Genomic DNA, 21,440 nt, shown 5'->3' with positions numbered 1-21,440 from the left:
CGCCTCATTTTACTTACCGTGGCGTGTTCACCCTGCCAAATTTAAAGATAACGCTAGTCGTTTTTTTTTTTACGTTGAAAACCTCTGCCATGGTTCGACCACCCACACGGTAAATATTTCTGACCGAAACAAAGAGCAGGAAAGGGCAATTGAAGTAAACAATGAAAACAAAATGAAGCAAGAAGTGATGTAATTAAAAACAAAGTGAAGTAATACAATGAAAGTTTAAGTGAAGGCAGTATAATGCAGCAGCCAATATTTCATAAAAAAGTAAATGAAACTTCGCTTTCATTGATGCTCAGATGCTCAATACAATGATGAATTGTTACCAAAGCGGTCAGGATCGACTGCACACAGGGAATATATCGAAAAGTAATCAGCACGTTACGTAGCAGACCGCGTTTTTCTCGCGTACTCACTTCACGCGTCGCTCGGCACGTATCCAGCGGTTCCGTCGCTGCACTTCGTACGGCTTTCCAGGGAATCGGTAGAACCTCACATTAGAATCCTTACCCTTATGTTCGTGGCAATTAACCGCGCAGCAATGCCGGCGGCGACCGCGCTTCGGGACCGCGCGCTGCTCAGTGCCGTCGCCCGGTCCGCCTGCTTTCGGCACGGTTTTTAACGCGAAAGTGTTTTATGCCGGGGTCCACCAGGACTTCAGTGACGTATTTTCGAAAAATTTACACGATCAGATGACAAAGAATAAAATGGTCCGCCAACGGGCATCGAACCCACGACCGCTCGGTCCGCAGGAACAAATGCCGGGCACGCTATCCACTGCGCCACCGTCGCAGACTCTAGATGCTTACAAACGCGCTTTTTATATCTACCATTCTCCCGGTCAGCGGGGTGGTGTTGGCCTCTGGGAGCGGTAGAGTAAAGTGTCATTACTCTGGCCTCCGCGATTAACACCTGGAACGCGTTACACGTCCGTCCCATTCGGCGCGTTTTCAAGAGAAGTTCAACTTTGTCAATGCATGAATACACCGCGAGGTGGCGATCTTAGCGCAAGTGTCGTAAAAGCGTCGGCTTCGCTCACAGCATCACGCAAATCCAAACCAAAATTAGCTCTGCGACGCGCGCCTGCCTCATCTGTCTGTTACACCGCGCTCACCGCTCACGCCCTCGCCCCGTGAAAAATTGTGGCCGGGGGGGGGGGGGGCAAGACGCGCTTTACGTTTCCCTCTAGTCCGGCCGTGGTGTTCAATCAGATTTAACATGCCGCGGGATGGCGACCAAGTTCTGCGTCCAATATGCGCCGCTCGTCTTGCTATCATACCTTGTTCTCTGAATACGCTTTCACCGTTAACTACTACAGCTACCACAAGGTTTTGTGTAATCGTTTAGCATGGACGTTAATCGTCGGGATGGAGATGTACCACCAATCATCAAAGTGGGTGCATCTACGTTAAACAGTGCTATAGCTGCCAGACATCAATGTGCATTGTGCAAACTCGCCTATATCAATGTACCGTAAACATTCAGTCACTGCTGTAAGGGCACGCTTTACTTTCGTGTTAGTCCAATTCCTATAACGGAGAGATCAACCATATTTTTGAAGCAGGGACCGCTCGTCAAACATGTCAGGCTTTGCAGGCATAGCGGACAAGTTTCTGCGTACGTTTTAAGCACTTTTGAGTGCATAAAACGCTGAAAGCAAGTGTGAACTGTGTAACTCACTGGTCGGCGTCCATTTTTGACTACCCAACCAAGTTCGGCGCACGCCACGAGGCTCCGCCACGGTACTCAAAACTCCAGCGCGTCAGCCCTATAGCGTCGTTGCGAAGGAGAGTGCAGTGCTTTCCGGCAAGCCGTTTACGTTCAGCTTCGCGAGCGTCAATAGCTCCGTTGCGAAGGAGAGCGCAACGGGAGAGAGCGCGCGCCGCATTATACACGAGCGCGCAGCTGTGGCGGAGAGAGAGAAAAGGGAGGGGAGAACGAAGTGGAGGCAGCGCTCACCCCATATCCTCCCACCTCGTTGCGCTCACGCGATGAGAGGGGGGAGAGTTTGCGCATGCTTAGTGTCGGTGTGGACGCCCCAGAACCGACACTCCCCCGAGCATCAGATGCTTTCGCATCTAAAACGCGTAGGTCATGCAATCATTTCCACCAGTCACGTGTGACACATACCCCATAACGCGTCCCGTAGTTTTTTGGTATGCGCCACAGTGATTTAGGTTATATGAACCCAGAGTTTGGAAATTTTAGCGCAACATCGTGCATGAGCCGGTGTCACCGCAAATGCGACCTTGGCGTCGGCAGCGTTGTCGATGCGTGAATTATTTACACGCAAACCGATGTCTTTCTACCCAGTGTGCATTGAAGGCCAATCAATTGCTTATAAAAGCAGCCATAGATTCCTAGGTGTCATTGTGGATCGCGACCTAACCTGGAGTCCCCATGTCGCACATCTGAAGAGAAAACTGATATGCATTGAGAACATATTTAGGTTCGTTGCCGGAAAATCATGGGGACCATCCGTGCATTCAATGCTGCAGCTTTATACAGCCCTCTTTCTCGGATTTCTACGGTACAGCCTTCCTGCCCTGTCCAACACGTGCAAGACTAACATCCGTGCACTACAGAGCGTGCAAGCCCAAGCACTTCGGACATGTCTTGGCCTTCCAAGATGCTCATCGACAGTTGCAAACTATCGCTATCGCACAAGAACAGCCGGTCGCAACTCATATCATCGTTGAGACGCTGAGAGCGTACATACGGCATTTGTCACGGCTACCGTCACATCATTTAGCGTGTTTGCCAGCGCGGAGGCCCCATGCTTCATTCTGCGGTATTGTGACAAAACACTACGACATATTACCACCTGGCTTCAAACCTGCGATGCGTCCGGCATCTGCGTTGTGGACTCTGCATCAACCTGACGTGTGCTTATCGGTTCCTGGAATCGTTAAGAAGTCACGCATGTCACCGCTAGCCCTGAAGCAGTTGTCTTTACGTCTGTTGGAAGAAACCTACATTGATCGCAAGCATGTTTACACCGATGGCTCCACTAATTCCAACAGCTCTACCGGAGCGGTGGTTGTTCCATCTGATGACGTACTGTTACAGTTCAAGTTTTCTCACATCACGACGTCGACAGCCGCAGAGCTCGCAGCGCTTCAAGGTGCGGTCAAGTACATCCTACAGCAGCCACCTAATCGATGGGCCATCTTTTGCGACTCCAGGTCAGCCTTACAAACACTACGGTTTGCTTTAAGGCACGGATTACACGAACGATCCGTGTACGAGATAAGGCACGACTACCACCAAGCAGTCGAGGAAGAACATGATATTATATTTCAATGGTTGCCGAGTCATTGCGGAATTGTCGGCAATGATCGCGCGGATGAAGCTGCACGATCGGCTCATGACCAAGATCTGCGGACACCCATACCACTCTTGAGAACAGACGCCGCGTGACGACTACAATCACTTGCACGCCGTATCACTCTTCTGCAATGGAATACGCCGGGTTTTTCCAACGCGCGCCTGTATTCGATTGACCCAAATTTGCAACTTCGTTTGCCATCGGGGCTCTCAAGACGCGATGCAACTTTACTGTGCCGCATGTGGTTGGGCGTGGCATTTACGAATGCGTATTCGTGTCTCATTGGAATGGCCAGCAGTGCGGCATGCAACATTTGCGACTGCGAGGAGACGCTTGAACACATTCTATGCCACTGCCCATCATACCACGCTCAACGACGTAGTATGGAAGCCAAGCTCCGTCACCTGGACTCAAGATCGCTGACAGAAAAGAAGATCTTGGGACCTTGGCCTACGGTCTCGCATACGCGCAAGGCCACGAAAGCCCTCTTGTGCTTCTTGAGAACCACCGGACTTCACGAGCGCCTGTAAACTAACAGCGAGAGTTCGTGTTGTGTAGTTCATCCATCCCTTTCTTACTCTTCTTCTTACTTCTTTACCCTTTCTTTTCTATTATTCCCCCTTCCCCCACCCCAAGTGCAGGGTAGCCAACCGAGCCAAAGCTTGGTTAACCTCCCTGCCTTTCCTCTTCGTATCTCTCTCTCTCTATCTCGATGAACGCGAATGAAAAGCACTGCCGCGCCAGTGCGTTAGGCAGCCTCAGAAAAAGATCATGTACACGCGTCATGTCAGGACAATGCAAACCTTGGTTGCTGTGTGCGATGTACGCTTTGATAATAATTCATAACATTACATGTGCATGCTATGATTCCGAAAGATATTTTGAAGCGTTGCGCTGCTATGCCTACGACCGCTACTTCTGATACCAACGTGATCGCACGATAGCATGCACTTCCTGCCGATAAACTGACATCTCTGCTCTAACGTAAGTACTGACGTTGCATGATTCCACGAGTTACCCTTCATAGGCCAGTGAACAGGTCATGCCTGATGAGCCAATAATACGCGCAGAAAAATCCAATTTAAACAAAGATACCGAAGCACCTTGTAACGCTTGGCTCAAAGCAAAAATCGCGTACAGGTGCTTCTGGCTCAGTATTTCGCATGAAATGGATTCTCACAATGCGTTGCATTTGCCGAATTTCTCGGTAGGGATGGCTGTGTTTTTCTATCTTTAATTAGAATTTCTTGAAGGGAATTGCTTCATAATCCCCGAGGATTCGGTGTTTCTGCCTATAGATTTTAGCATTGCTATGTGGGAATTCGTTCAGGCTATGTTAGAGAACTAGTGTTCGTCGGTGGAACTCGACGAGCTGCTCCATGGTGTTGTGTATTCTTAATTGTAATACTTTCTCGTTCGGTGAGCTGTTGGGGAGTGCGAGGGCTCCTTTGTAGTGCATAATTATTCCGTGAATTACATGTGTGTTCTCCGGTGTTGAATTGATGCATGTGCACACATATCTCATTCTCGCCAATACGAATGCTTCTACTAGTTTGCACAAATCGTTTTCCGTTACCTATTGTGCGATGTAATGTAAGGTTTGGCACCACGGCTGCTCGACAAGCAAAAATCGAGCCACGAGTGCACTCACCCACAGAAATACATGTACAGGAAAAAAACGCAACCCCTAAATGAAGTACCCCTAATAGTATGACGCATGCAGTACTATAGCTCGACTAAATTTCTCTCTAACGACAAGCGTCTAGTGGTGTTTAGCTTGTGGCCTTTATAACGCCGAAGCCAATCGCTCGGGGACGGCGCGCTGTCTGGCTCATTGACGTGCACGACGTGCGTCGGCCCACGTCATGACACAGCTTTCTACCACAGCAGCAGCAGTACACTACCCTGGTAGCTCAGCAGCAGAACAGCAGCACTCAGCCACTATGCTCGTCCCAGCAGCCCACCTGGGTCGTACCAGCCATACGGAACGGCAGCACGAGCAGCGGCCGACGGCAGCCCGTAATTCGATGAACCACTCTGTGAATAGCGGCACCTCGCCTGATCCCTGGGCCAGTTACCCAGGCGGAATACAGGCCTAGTTCGTCAGTTGCCCAGCAGTCAAGAACGGCAGCCGGAACGGAGGTGTATTGCCTCGTCCCTCGGCGAGTCACAAAGCCGTAGTCCAGGACCAGTAGAGCGCCTCGAGGATGTCGCCTAGCTCCCCGGACCGGACGTCTAGCCGAGCTCCATCTGCCCTCGAACGCTGCGCTGCCTCGAACCCTGTCACGTGCTTCTCGATCTCGTACGTTCGTTCCTGTCTTGAAAGGAAGCGCGTTCTGCTCAGCCTCCGTTAACCTCAAATTGAATTCACGGCTTGAAGATGAAGTCGCATCATTAAAAAGAGGGTAGTTCGTTGTTGTTCTAAGGAAATAGTAGTTATCGAAATAATAACTTAAAAGATGTACTCCTTCGTATAGTTGTTAACGCATTGATGAATCCTTGCATCATTGTAGAATATTTTTTGGATAATTTAATAGCTGAAACTTTTATAATGCCTGCGCGCCCTTCGAGGCTTTCCCAGAATACTTGATGGTAACCGTTTGTGGAGTGATTTGGCTCCATGGACAATCCGCGTTGACGTTCACTGAGTTGATATGCCATATAATTCTAAATATTAGGGGTGTGCGAATATCCAATTTTTCGAATACGAATCGAATACGAATATCCACCTTCGAATATCGAATCGAATATCAAAGGAAAATTGTCTCCACAGTAACGATATTTTAAATGCGAAGCATTTCTTAGCGAACCTCTGGCACTTTTAGCGTTTCTATCTACGTATCTATCTATCTATCTATCTATCTATCTATCTATCTAGCCGCCTACGTCTGGGTGCTCTCATGATCGCCTCCTTAACTTGGTGTAGACCAAAATTTGCATGGGAGGGTAAGAGGACTTGACAAATATGATTGCGCGGTCATTACATGAATAACGTTAAAATCCTGTCGCGTACGTCGTCAAACCCTTTCCACTAGACACGTGTGGCACATACCCGTTTACCACGGGCCGCGGTGTACGGGTATGCGCCACAGGTGATTGACAGTTTATATCTACCCAGGAACGGCGAGAACAGACATTGGTAACTTAAATGTTATAGCGTTAAGGAAAACCAACATCGGCAGCGTTGACTCAACGAATAGAAAGAACGAAAATTAGGATCCCAGCAGGAATCGAACCCAAGCATTCTGCGTGGCACTCAGGTATTCTACCACTGAGCCACGCCAGGTCTATAAACTGGTCTGGAAAAACAGCCTACGCAGGCGTAATATCGGTGCAACGTCAATTGTGGTTGTGGTTCTGGCTATGTAATTTTACAAGAAAACAATAAACACTACATGATACTCCTACTACGTGTACTCCTACGATACAGGCGTCATATCAGATTAACGTCTGTAGTTCCAGCGTTGGCTCCGCTTTTATAGCAGTCTAATGAACATTATGTTTGTATCTCTATGATTCAGCAAGCTACATTAAAGCATTGCTCGACCCCGTAGGAATACATTAATGAAAGTTACATATGATATTCACATCGCAGCGTAAGATGCACTTCGTCCACCAGAACGACGCAGTGTCCTCTTCATTTCTTACGAGGCTGGGCGATGGCCTCATGCTGTCCGAGGAAGATGCCAGATTGATTGACAGCCGCTTTGTAGACTAGGCTACGTAGGCCACATACGCCCAGATAGTCTACGAATATGACAAACACCATCCACTGATGTTGGTCTACGTAGCACTATCCAGGCCTACCAGCCTCGACAGCCTATACCTCCGTCGCGAAGGGTGGCTTCAGGTTCCGACATGTCGCCGGCTCTGTCGACAGACAATTTGTCGACGAATTGACCAAGGCATCCACGAATTCCAACAGCTCTATTATACCACATACTTCACTACACATGGACCCCTCGTCACCACGATCACGACCGGATCATATAACAAGTCATGACCAGCTGCGGGTGCTCACTGATCACGGTGATGATGCCCTTGTTCAAGAACTGTCAAGAACTTCTTACACACATACACACGAGTTCGTCAAACGTGCATGCGTTCTCGGACACGCATCAGCACTACATATCAGCTTACCGCTTCTGATGTTGGCAATACCCACATTGCCATTGGCAGCGTTACCCAACCGTAAACAACTGGTTATATAACACACATGACTCTCTTCAACATATATATATATATATATATATATATATATATATATATATATATATATATATATATATATATATATATATATATATATATAGTGAGGAAACTAAGAGTTCGTAGGTTTTTGTCTAGCAGTACACCTAAATAGGCTGGAAATGAATATATATATATATATATATATATATATATATATATATATATATAATGTGTGTGTGTGTGTGTGTGTGTGCGTGCGCGCACGCGCGCGCGCGTATAAAATTTATACAAATCTTCAGCGTCATTTTGTGGCGTGTCACTGAGTAAAAAAAGTTACGCCACAATCACCTACCCGCCGCATGCTTCGCATAACATCGACTCCCACGGTATGTGGGATCTGCCGAATTTTATTTAACATGTAGCTATTTGAACAAAAAAAACATTAACAGCCTGACTGGCAACACAACATACACTGCTATCTCCAGAACACAATGTCCAGGCTAGCACAATGCACATCACAACACAAGCAAATATCACGGCACAATGAAAGTAATGACTACATGTTATCATGGAGAAATATGAGTTGCTCAACATGATCAGGCAGCAGGCGCTCCCTTGTAACAGAGACAACCCCCCCCCCCCCCCTGCCACTGAAAAGGCACGCTCGCTTGGAACAGAAGTGGCTGGTATAGGGAGTTACATGGGGCAAAGCTTGGCCAGACTGGGGTATCTGAAGGTGCCTACAGTCCGCCACCAGTCCCGTGGGTCACTGTCTTTCTTCAGAAGTGGTCCCGCATAGTGAACGAGTGGTAGTGCGGCACGTTACGGCCGCATAATATTGAAAATGTACGGTTACATGATCTCCAACAGCGCTGCACGTCGGAGATGCACCAGCAATAAATCATACGTATTGGGGCGCTCGTCGCAGGCAGATATCGTGCCTCCGTATACTTACGATATTTATCGCTCCTCTCGGCAACGTTTTTAGCAATACGAACGCAGTAGAAATGTGGAAGACGAGTTATTTTATGCATGATAATCGAATGGCATATTCGAATTTTTCAAATATTCGAAGTTATCGAATATTCGAAACTTTTCGATACACGATTTTCGAATCGAATACGAATATTTCGAATGTAATATTCGACGAATATTCGAAACTTTCGAATATTCGCACACCTCTACTAAATATTTAAGTTATTCTTCTCAAAAGCAACGCATGCGTTCCTCTGTGCAAAATGGCAGCTTCCGATTCTTTCTTAGTGGAGTACTTCGCATTCTGAACCATGTCTAGGCGAACGCCCTAAATGCTTTGTTAAATACAAAAAGTGACCGCCGGTATCAGCGGCGTGAGATCGAGCGTAAAAGAAAATCTTCGCCACATGACGACATAATATTAAAATGCTTTGTTGGGCGCGTTGGTTCACTCTGGAACAGATTTGAGCGCAAACGAACGAGGCACAAGAAGACAAGACGACTACACGAGCGCATTTTGTAGTGAGCGCTCGTGTAGTCTTGTCTTCTTGTGTCTCGTCCGTTTTGCGCTCAAGTCTATTATATGACGACATGACGTCACAGATCACCCGAATTATTTATATCTGCATGATGTCTTCACATTACACTGTCAGTTGGTCAAACGTGTGCCTGTAACGGATACAGTGCAAATCAGTTGATGTGCAGAAAGCTTCCAATTCATCGGATCCCTGAGGCAGTACAATACCACGTCGGGTGCCGAAAGCTTTTGAAGGGTGCGGGGGAGAATCATTACATTGACTGAAAAGAAAAAAAAAAAGTTGAGAAGATGACTGTCGCCTGCCAGTCGTCTTAGGCAAGTGCGTAAGGGACACTGTGAGATTTCTTTTACAGCGAAACCATCGTCGTGTGTTTTCAGCCTCCAACCACGTTGCCATGCTAGGTCCTCGTCTTCATAGCAAGCGCCGTGACGGCGTTTCCACCGCAGGAGAGGTTTGTGTCGAGCGGTACGGACATGAGCTGCAACGGCGCTGTCCTAAGCGATGAAGGTCATGGGTATGCGCCAGAGTTGCCAGATGCTACCGAGCTAATAAGTAAATATACGTCACAAAAGAAGCCCTAAAAAAGCGGCTTGAATTTCGCGGAGAATCACAAATGAAGCAGCACTTTAATATATTTTCCCATTCTTCAAAATACTTTTTAATCCTAATAAAAAATATCACTCATATACAAAAATGGCGTTGAAAACAATCACTTTAATTATTTTGCACAGTAAAATATCCACAACTATGAACGTAAGCAGATATTTACTTTTTATATTGTCTCCAGAGTAGTCTCCAGTCGGTTTAATACCCGTTTGCCAGTGCATGATTAGCGATACTTGTGGATTGCCCCTAATAAGGTTTGACTTCAACTCTCAACTACTCAAAGTCATCGACAAACGTGCTATTGGTGAACGCGATGATCACTAAAATCGTTATATTTGCTCAAAAATAGGAAAAAGCCAAAAAAAAAAACGCGACGACCGACTGGAAAATTTTACAAGCGGTTCGGCGAAAAAGAGGGCGAGATGCGCTTAATTTAAGCGGAACTGGCAACTGTGGTGTGCGCTATGAGGAACAAGACACCTATTTAGTTCACTGTAGTGTGCGCGAAACTTTTGCGCGTGTGGTCCTTCGGCCACTTTAATTGGTTACCTTATTTGTGAAAACATTGGTGGATGCCGAGCGAGATGAAAAATATTTACTAATGTATCAGTTTGCGCGCGGAACCCATGTTCACAATGCGAAGAAACAGCATTACGAATCTATATATTCATTACATTTCATTTTCATTTCTTTCTTTATGTTCACTGCGAACAATCAGGCAGTGGCGGTGGCCAAAGTGAAAGCTGCCATGAGACAGCTTGAGGTACCCTTAGCCCTGGCGGTACATTGTGGCAATGAGTCGCGCAAACACAATAAATGGACATACTTTCATAAGAAAAGTAAAAAGTGCATTATTTATGCAATGCGAAACACAGTAATCAGTAATGAAACAACGCAATATAACAATAGCCGGTAGAAATAATTAATACGAAGATTACACACAAAGGCTTCACTTACATGCAACATCCAAAATAAATTACTAACAGTCTGTATATGTCAGTACAGGTGAAGAAGGAACTGCGCTTAAGTCATTAAGAAAGGGTTTAGATAAGTGAACGTTGTTCCTACCTCGTTAATTCTGTCATCTCGGTGCCGGTGTCAAGAAATGAGTCATAACGAAAAACCTGGTTATTTCATAACCAATAAACTGACCAATAGTCCCTCGCATACTAACTTAAGGCATAGAACGCCATCCTCGCTATGAATGAAGGTGCGAGGGTCTCGTTCTCCTTCATAGCGAGGGTCTCGTTCTGGCAGTCTTGATGCCTTTAGGTAGTATGCGAGGGATTATTGGTCAGCTGCCAGCTCGTAAGAACATCACGTGCCACGTGACGCCAACAGGCAGAAACAGTGTTCCACACTCGCCCCGGTGCCTGCGATCAGCGATCACTAACACTCCTAGGTACAAATGCACATATATACCCCATAAATTGAACGGGAGGATGACCGCCGCCGTAGGTCAGTGGTAGAGCATTGGACGCGGTATTCGAAGGTCGTAGGTTTGGTGCCTGGCGGCGGCAAGTTATCTTTTCGTTCACTTTACTTTCTTCACATTTAAAACCTAATAATTACAAATAGCATCCCCTATAATTTTCTTGGCACTGTTGTTTGCTAGTTCTCATTATTATTGTGCCTAATAAAGAAAAACGAGCCCTTCATAAAGTCATCTTCTTACCTAATTTCACTGCAGGTAAGCAAAACTCACATCCACGAGATCCTTGAAATATTTGATGCGTTAATGCCACCAGAGCCAAAACAACCCATTCTTGCTAATAAGACGAAAATAGGGACTAGTTGGTACGTCTTCATGCTTATGGTGACCTGCAGGTAGATGCGGACTAGAAAAAACGAGAAAACAGCGACCAAGAGGCAATTCTTGCATTCTTCTGATTTCTTAGAGAAGCACCACAAAAAAGAAACTTCGATAACGCCGTTATAGCGGCACCAGAATCGGTGCGAAAGACGAAGCACGCATTGGAGCACGCAGCGCAGTACAGTGACTACGAGCATGTGTCAGGCGCCAACACAGCTAGAAATATATAAAAAAACGAGAAAACAAAAGGTCTGCTGTGCGTAGACGGTCGCGCGCTGCTTTTTGTCGAAACGGCGTGACCACCGCCACGTGACTGTCCCACCAATAGGGACGCCTAGACCTCATTGCCTGCCCTCGCTAGAGCACTCTGGCAGAAAGATGAAAATAATGTCGCGGCTATTAGTTTTAGGCCCGTATTCACAAACCAATCTAATCCTTATCTTGCATTTTTCTTGTCGGTTTTATGCCGTTTGTGCGTTTGATAAACAAATTAGGCCGGCATTCACAAACTAATCTTGCAGTTATCTTTTACACTGTTACCGTTTTTGTGCCCATGTAAAGCATGTAGACTGTACAGAAACATAAGAAAAATATAAGATAAGGATGGGGTAGACTTGTGAATACGGGCCTTAGTCAGGTAGCTTAGTGGGAGTAATATGAGCTTCGGAAGCAGAGTTTAGCCAGAATTTAAAATTTCGCAGTGGCATCTTGTACCTTAGATACACGATACATTAATAAATGTATCGGAAATACAGATACTTATCCACGTCTTCCGTGGCGTATCACGATACAAGTACAAGACATCCAAAGAGCATCTAACATAATACCTAGGATACATGTATCTTCGATTCTGCCCAGCCCTGCCGCCGGTCCACTAAAAATGAAGGCAACAGATAGCGCAATAAATAGCGGACGACGTTAGTGGAGCTGAAACACCCTTCCCTAAATGCCGTTGGGAACTGAATCCGGGCATGTAGGGAAGAAGAATAAGAAGAAGAAGAGCATGAAGCACATAAGGGTTATGATGTTGATGATGATTAGGCTGTATTCCGACGCAGTTTTCCGATGATGTTAGTGGAGCTGAAACACCCTTTCACATCCGCAATGAACCACTTTTTCTTCAATAAATGTTGTTTCTCTCTCTCTCACATGCCCGGTTTCAGGCTTGGCACCGCTACTGCTTCATTGAAGAAATCTCTCTGAACGATGTGGCGAATTAGCCTGTCCAAGGCCTTCTCTTCTTGTTCTGTCCCATCTTCTTCCTCCTCTTCTGTTTTTCATTGCACATTAGCAAAAAAAAGACCGGCGCACACTGCATGTTTCGCCCCTCCCCAGGTTTCACGTTAGTGGGGCTGAAACACCCTTTCATACATGCCCGGTTTCAGGCTTGGCACCGCTCCTGCTTCACTGAAGAAATCTCTCCGAACGATGTCGATAATTAGCTTGGTCAGCGCCTTCTTCTTCTTCTTCTTCTTCTTCTTCTTCTTGTGTCCCTTCTTCTTTCTCTTCTGTCTGTCGTTGCCAATTAGCAGCGATTTTGTTGGGGAAAACAGCGGCGCACACTGCATGCTTCGCCCCTCCCCAGGTTTCACGTTAGTGGAGCTGAAACACCCTTCCGTACATGCTTCGCCCCTGCCCAGTTTTTGTGTGTGTTTGAGACTGAAAACACAGGAGAGAACGCCAGAGAACAGACTAACAGGGTTACTTCTGCACTCGTCTAAGACGTCTTCAAGATGTAAGCCTGCTTCTTCTTAATTTTTTGCTCTTCAGCCGATATATTGATACACAAGGAGATTGATGCGGCCGTGTTGATGTGGCGTGCTGAATGATAAAAACATGAACAAAAAACAGGAGGACCATAAGGAACGCTTACAGCAAACGAGCGCAATTGCGTTCGTCTGTTGTAAGTGTTCCTTTGGACCTCGTGTTATTTACATCGTTTTTTATTAAGGATACATTGATGCCCCCCCCCCCCTTCTGAAATTTTCTGCGCACAATGTGATTTTGCACCAATTCCAGGATCGGATGGAGTCCAAGCTTTCTTCACCTCAAATGGTTTTGCACTGCATCCATGATACGCCCATCTGTCACCAAGTGACGATGTCATGTGATGACATCCTGAAGGCATAACTAATTTCGGTGATCTGTGATATCATGTGACGTCAACAGATGGTGATTATTTCCTGAACCTCAGAGCTGATGCCGCCGACGCTGATGGTCGATTTTCATGTTTAATGAAGCATCTACGGCTTTCGCAATAGCCGTGGTTTAGAGTACGAATTACTCCACCTAATGAAATGGTAAGCTGTTATTTTCCAAGTAGGAGTTCGCATGCTTTTGAGAACAGAAGCCTACATATCTAGAATATTGTGTGGTAGATTATATGCAACAGCGACAGCGCTATTGGACTTTCTAAACCACTCGCTGCTCCGTTCCGCGCACCTTCAATGGAGCCGAAACACTCCACGACCGGTTACCATCTAGTATACCGGGAAGGCCTCCCATGGAGCACAAGATTTTAAGGACGATGGTCTTTCTTGGGATACTTAAACGGAGAAATTTTGTTCTGTCTGTGTTTCTGTTTGTCGGCACGTCACTCGATTCAGCCACCCGGCCAAAGTTGAACCACTTGCTTACCGCCCACCCAGCTTGAACTGGTACGGCTGTTCATATTTTTCTTAGTTTCAACAAATAAATACCTAAAAAATCTGCTCAGGACAGCAAACATCCAGCAGTGTGATAAAAACTTTACCAAGGAGTACATTTTGAAGCTGTTATTTAGATAGCTACCATTCTCTTACAACAGCAACTAATGTCTCCATTGTTAATCATGCAATCTCGCCTTGAAGCCGTAGATTCACTTTGTAGTTTGTTAAGGCGGAGGGGAACGCACTTTCCAGCGACAATGACATAAAACGTTGTTCCAAGCTCCTAATGGACTTTTTCATGCACGAACAGCGCCTCCTGTGGAGATCGCCGAAATTGCAGCTCGCGTTCCGGAGTCTCCGAAGTTGTCCGCCACGCATCGGTGTACCATCTCGGGCGCCTGGTATTTTTCGGCATAGTTTGCAAACCTGCGACACCAAGTGCCGCTCAGTTCGCTCTTTACCGCGCTTTGACCCCCAAAATACATTGCGCGTGTCACGTCACCACCGTCGCGAATGGGCAGACTGCTCTCCTGAAAAATCAAGAGATAACTATTGGTTCCTTCGAAGGCGTTCTTTTTCTCCCAAGGATCATCGGCATCGAACTCAGGGAAAATGTGGATACGCTAGGTTTATTTACACGCTTTCGCAGTTTTAGCAAAGTTTATTTACACATTTTGGTCTATAGGGTCTCATTTCTGTAGGCTGATCCAATCATACCCGGCTACTACAACTTATGCAAAATTTATTTCGCAGGAAAACGCTGGCGGCGAACGCCAAGTGTCCCTTGCTATTCGACGTACCTTATTGCATATGGGCTCTTTTTCCTACCGACTTTGTTATTTTCATTGACGCAAAAACTCAACAGTGTCTCTTGTAAGTGCAAGTCTAATCGTGCCACGTGTGAAGAACAAAGAACGCCGAGGTCCTTAGAAAATACGCTGGGACGAACATTTAGTACTGTCACGGGGTCGTGACGTCGACAAAGGCAGCAGTCGGCGTGTCGAAGATGAAACTCTTTACTTTGCCAAACTTCTGGCCAGAAATAGAAAGTCAAACTACAGCAGTACACACTGTACACTGTTAGCGGCGAACTGAGCATTGGTCGTCGATAAAACTGGACCGCGGCAACGCGTACAGGCAGTTTATACAGGCGGCATCGAACATTCAAGCCTTATCACTGGTGGCCGCGTTAGTTCCAGAATAATCTCAGCTTTTGGCGTTTGCGCGCTCAAGCCTATAAGAAGATTCTAACAGAATCTGGAAGGTTCCCAGGCATAAGGGCGCTGTTTGTGCAAGGTAGAGGCTACGCGTGCAACGGACTTGTTAGATAAAAATAGAAAATGAAACGCGCCTGCCGTTGCCCCCCTCTGAAAAGGCATCGTGCCGATGCTTGTAAGAGAACTTGGAAAGGGAATAAAAGTGCATACACAATATCAACTACAATGATAAGAGAAAAAAGCACAGCCCTAAGGTTCGCCAACGCGGATAAAAATGCTTAAGGCGCACTGCATGGACGCCTTCAGGTTGTGCGCAGCGCCGCTAAGAGGTCGTGATGCCGTCCGAGATGCCTTCCTCGTATTCTAGACCGCAGAATCGTCGAATCGCCTTTTTATGGCTCGAAGTATCACCGAAGCAGTTTATCCACTTAAGTCCACGTCGGCGTATCGGCGTCCAGACCCAAGCACGGTCGCCGGGCTCGCATTCCACGAAGCGTCGTCGAAGTATGTAACGGCGCCTGTCCGTCGTTTGCCGATTCTTGATGCGTAGGCGGGCGAGTTGTCGGGCTTCTTAGGCGCGCTGAAGGTAGACAGTCACGTCGAGGTTTTCTTCGTCGGTGATGTTAGGTAGCATGACATCGAGCGTCGTTGCCGGGTTCCTTCCGTATACCAACTTGTATGGCGTCATCTGCGTCGTTCCTTGCATGGCCGTGTTGTATGCGAAGGTCACGTATAGAAGGATGGCATCCCACGTCTTGTGGTCGGCGTCGACGTACATGGTCAGCATGTCGGCGATTGTCTTATTTAGGCGATCGGTGAGGCCATTGGTGTGTAGGTGGTGGCGGTGGTCCAGCGGTGTCTGGTCTGTCTGTATCCGAAGATCGCCTGAGTTAGGTCCGAAGTAAATGCCGCACCTCTGTCATTAATGAGGACCTATGGGGCGCTAGGACGCAGGACCATGTTCTAAACGAAGAACTTGCTACCTCGGTTGCACTGCCTTTGGGCAGGGCCCTTGTCTCGGGGTAGTGGGGTGAGGTAGTCAGTAGCTGCGACGATCCATTTGTTTCCGGATGTCCGACGCCGGGAACGGCCTCAGTAAGTCCATCCCGACTGGCTGGAACGGCCGGCGAGGTGGCTCAATCGATTGAAGAAGACAGTAAACATTTTCCCCCTTTGGTCACCGTCCAGCAGGGTTTTCACCAATAAGGCAACCAATTACCATGGCTGAAGGACTATATGCGCCAATGTCTTCCGCACACTACAGCAAAAAAGACTGGGGTATAGTTCGCTATAGCGTACACGCAACATCTCCATCGCTTAGAACAGACCCCGATCAGCTGAAGTTCGTACCGCTCGATAACACTTCGCCTGTATTGGAAGCGCCGTCAAGGCCTTTGCTGTGACGACGAGCACCTAACAAAACAATAACGATTGAGACTGAAAATATTCAGAGAGCTTCAAAGCAACAAAGTCACATTTTCGCTCCAAGGGCGAAAAATGAATGTGATAGGAAGGAAGTGGAATGTCACACGAGGAACGACAAGCAGGCTGATACTCGCAGCACGCCGCTGACGCACAAAGGACGCCCTAAAAGAACGCACAGGAAAAGAACTAACAACTGTCACAGTTGTTTCGTCTTTGTGCTTGAGCAACGCGCTGCAAGTGTCGACAATGGAGAATCAGACGCTTTTAGATAATTCATTTTCTTTTAAACTGCGGCGCGTGGAGTGACCCTCGGGGTCTCCTGCCACACGGGACGTCTGACGCAAGCTGTGTCTGGTGTGCTGCTCTTTTTTAGTTCCACATCACAGATGGTACAGAAAGGGGCGCGCTTTGTCGTGCGCGCATCAAGGCACTTTTGAATTGAAAGAACGATGTAGAAGTTCGTGATAGAAAACACGCCCAAGCTCCTCCTAGATCTGCGTACCATAAGCGGTAAATGGGGCGTATAAATAGCTCGCCGTTATTTCGCCCGCGCATGCAAGGCGTCTGGTAGAGTTCTCTAACGCAGCGCGCTGGGGAGTGAGGGGATCGCTGGTTCGAATACCGTTCGGTTGCTTCGGATTTTTTTCTTCTGCTAATTTTCTTTGTGCCTTTTTATATATATACATACATATGCATATCCGGGGCATCACTGCGACGGCGAAAATCCGCCGAGAGTGTCCATATTGTAGCTATCGCATTAAAAGGAAAAACTAACACGGTTACTTATGTAATCGTCGTGGGCGACTTCAAGGTGACAGCCATCCTCTTCATTTTTTGCTCTTCAGCCGATACACTTATTCCACCCCCCCTCCTTCTGAACTTTTCTACACCTAACGTTGTTTTGCACGAAATCCAAGGTCAGATGCCCTCCAAGTTTCTGCACCTCAACTGGCATTGCACTGCATCCGTGATACGTCCACCTTTGACTTAGTTAAAATGTCATGTGATGACATTATGAAGGCATTTTAAGTTTCGGTGATCTGCGACATCATGTGAGGTGAACAGGCGGGGGTGATTTCTTGAATCCCCGAGCCGGCGGGGCCACCGCCGACGGTCAATTTTTCCGCTTGATGTGGCACCTAAGGCTTTGGCCATAGGCATGCATTAGAGTATGAAGTACTCCATTATATGAGGATGGTAAGCTGCCTGTTCCCGCACAGGAATTGATCGCATGCTTTTGAGAACAAAAGCTTAAATATTTAGAAAGTTGTATGCTATGTAATATACAATAGCGAAAGATGCATCGCTATTGGACTTCTGAAATTGTGTTTAACAAAAGTGGTCTACGATTTAAAGTACTATGTACTCTTTTTGGTGTACTTCTGTATTCTTTTCTTCACAAGACACAGGTGACCAACACAAGCAATGCGACTAGGTCGCCTCAATTTTCACGAAACGGACGAAGATGACCGTCAATGGAGCCAGTTTGTTCCACGAACAGTTCCGAACAACCATAGTGGGAAGAACTTGCATGGTGCACAGGTATTGTGTAAGCTTCAGCAAATAAATTATGTCCACATTTTTTTCACAAGAGCATGAACTGAGCAATTCGATTACAAATTTTGCCACAGATTACATCTTTTCAGTTATTAAGTCTATAGCTACCAATATCTTACAAGAGCAGCTTATTGCTCTATTGTTAATGACACAACTTTATTTTGAATCCTTTGCAGTTGTCTAAGGCGGAGGAGTACACGATTTCTTAAGACTATTACCTGCATGAAACGATGTTCCATGCTCTTCAATAGCATCAAAACAATGGTTCTTCCCGCCCGAACTATTCCTTCCCCACCAAGCATCATGGGAATCGAACTGAACGCTAATGTAGATACTTCGCTTATTTACAGATGTCTGCTAATAAGGTCCCGATTCTCTTAGCTGAGGTGACGATTCCCGGCTACTGAAGCTTATGCCAACTTTGTGTTTGGAGAAAAGCGCAGGTGGTGAACGGTTTGAGCACCTCACTCTTAAAGGGCCCCTCACCAGGTTTGACAAATTTGAGCTAACGAGTGCATGCATACACTGGGCGTTCACGATCACGTCTGGCAAAATATGCAACGCTACGCGCCGCGGAAATGGTCCAAATTTCAAGGTGAATGCTGCTTGCATTTCCTTTCGCAGGCGCGCGCCCAGAGAATGAGGGGAGACGTACAGACGCATTGGCCCTACGTAGATGGTAGTGCTGTGACGTCGATCCTCTACGTAGACTTACTGTGCTCTCGCTTCGGCAGTAGCACGTCAACACTGCGATAATTATTTTGACACGAGATGTGTAGTTGTACAATTCGTGGCTTGAATAGATGAATAAAACACGAGAGAAATAATAGGACACAAAAAGGCAGTGTGTGCGTCTTTTCCATTTTTTTCCCGTGAATTGCAGCGAGATGCGGGGCTAATGTGCCTCCGGTTCGCATGCGCTCCTGCCCCCACGGTTAGCGCATCGAGCAGACGCCAGCCTGGAAACGAAAGTAATGTTTTGGCGCGTTCGACTACTCATTAGAGAGTTTGAGAATGGAGACCCAGGCGCTGGGCCCCCAAGCTGCGTTGGGCAGCCTGCTCTTGCGTTCGAATGATCACCAGAGTTTGAGATTTGGACCAACGCAGGCTGCGTTGGTCAAGCGCACGGAGGCCCGCGCGTGACGAAATTTAAAATCATGCGAGACACGGGCCATACCAAGGGCCATACGGCGCCGTGGCCCGCGCTGCGTCTGTGGTCTTCGCTGGTGACCCAAGACGCCTTGGGGCCCCACGCTAGTATTGAATTTTTGCGTCTCGGGTCAACGCGAGTGAGTGCAAGACCCAAGAGCGGCTTGGGTTCTGCGCCTGCGCCTGGCGGCTTCTTGGGTCCCCATGTTCCTTGCGGCCCCAATTCTTAAACTCTCTATTATGCTGATTTATTCTACCGCGTCCAAGTAAACGTTAATGCGGCATTGGCTCATGATACCACACTCGCGTGCCCGTGCAACTGTCGCAACTTTCATGTCCGTACTGCAGAGACAGGCAGTACACCACAGAGAAGCCGACACAAGCCCACGGGCCGCTACAAAAAAAAAAAAAAATAGCGACCGTGCAACCAGTCCAACGCCGCTCGCATGCTCGGGCTGGCCAGGGCACGTCATGCGTACGTGACCATGCATGCGCATGACGTGTTCATGCGTATGTGTCAATGTGAAGAGGGCAGGGAAAGGATTTGGCTTGCTAAGGCTACACGAGGTGAGTGGCAAGGGTTTTGAAACTCGCCTCCTCGCTATCGTGTCGCGCCGCTACAAAATATTGTTTTTAGGGGCGAAGCTCCTTAAGGCGGCACCCGTTCGTCCCTCGTAGTCTTAGCCGTAGTAGTCGTAGTGCGTAACCAGTCTTACGCTTTCACCTCCAAGGTGGTGCCGGTGGGAGATTTTTCCGTGCGTTGTTGAACAATAAAAAATTCGCAGCGTGCGCGTTCACTAAAAGCCGAATTCTTCTGTCTCTCATTCCCCATTAGCAGCCATTGGCATGTTCCAGTAGGAAACGATAGTAGAAGTGTAAGTGTTAGCTAAAAGGCCGACTTCTTCTGTCTCTCATTCCCATTAGCAGCCATTGTTTACCTACAAGGTAGTGCCTGGTGAGATTCTCCTCTGCGTGATTAAACAATAAAAATTTTGTTCAAACGCCGTTGATTGATGAAATAAACCAACGAAAGACGCCAGATGTTTTGTAAAAGCAAAACGAAAGAACGCCAGATGTTTCTAAAGCAAAAAGAAACGCCGCAGCTGCTTAACGAAAGACGCCAGATGTTTTCTATAGCAATGGTTTTCTAAACAATGAAAATTCACAGCCTACATGTAAAATTAAAGTGAGCTGCAAGTCGCCATAACTCATCGAACCTTTAGTATAAACGTGCCCGATCTCACGTCGGTGATGATATACTGGGCAGAAATCACGGAAGATTCACGGTTTACCGATGAACATCCGCAGCTTCGCCCACTCATCATCATTCACTCCATGGATATGCTGTGATTTTTTCTCAGCTCGTAAAGAACCGATTTGAAAAATTTTTGCGGCATACTGCTCTTCACTCGGCACACAACTTCCAGCGTCTAACTAAAATTTGCTCTGTGGCCTGGTGAGGGGCTCTTAATAAAAAATATCACTCATATACAAAAAATGGCATGAAAGAAAGTTAGTATTTTATTTGCGCAGTAAAAATATCCATAACTATGAAAGGAAGCACATATTTACTTTTTTACATGTCTCCAGAGTAGTCTCCATTCGGTTGAATACCCGTTTGCCAGTGAATGATAGAGAAACTTGTTGATGCCTCTAATAAGGTTTGACTTCAACTCTCAACTACTCAAAGTCATCCACAAACGCGCTATTAGTGAACGACAATCGCGCAATTGGTGAACGTCATGATCACTAAAATACCTATATTTGCTGGAAAAATGCAAAAAAGCCCCAAAAAACGCGACGCGCGACTGGAAAATTCTACAAGCGATTCGGCGAAAAAAATAAGGTGAAATGAGGCTAAGTATAGCGGAACAGGCAACACTGGTGTGCGCTATAAGGGACCACGACGCCTATATAGTTCACTGTAGTGTGCGCGAACCTTTGCGCTCGGTCCTTCAGCCGTTTTATTTCGTTACCTTGATTCGGATG

This window comes from Rhipicephalus sanguineus, chromosome 7 (genome assembly GCF_013339695.2).
Source record: "Rhipicephalus sanguineus isolate Rsan-2018 chromosome 7, BIME_Rsan_1.4, whole genome shotgun sequence".
NCBI lineage: Eukaryota > Metazoa > Arthropoda > Arachnida > Ixodida > Ixodidae > Rhipicephalus > Rhipicephalus sanguineus.
The sequence above is the reverse complement of the archived record's forward strand: the minus strand, read 5'-3'. Positions refer to the sequence as shown.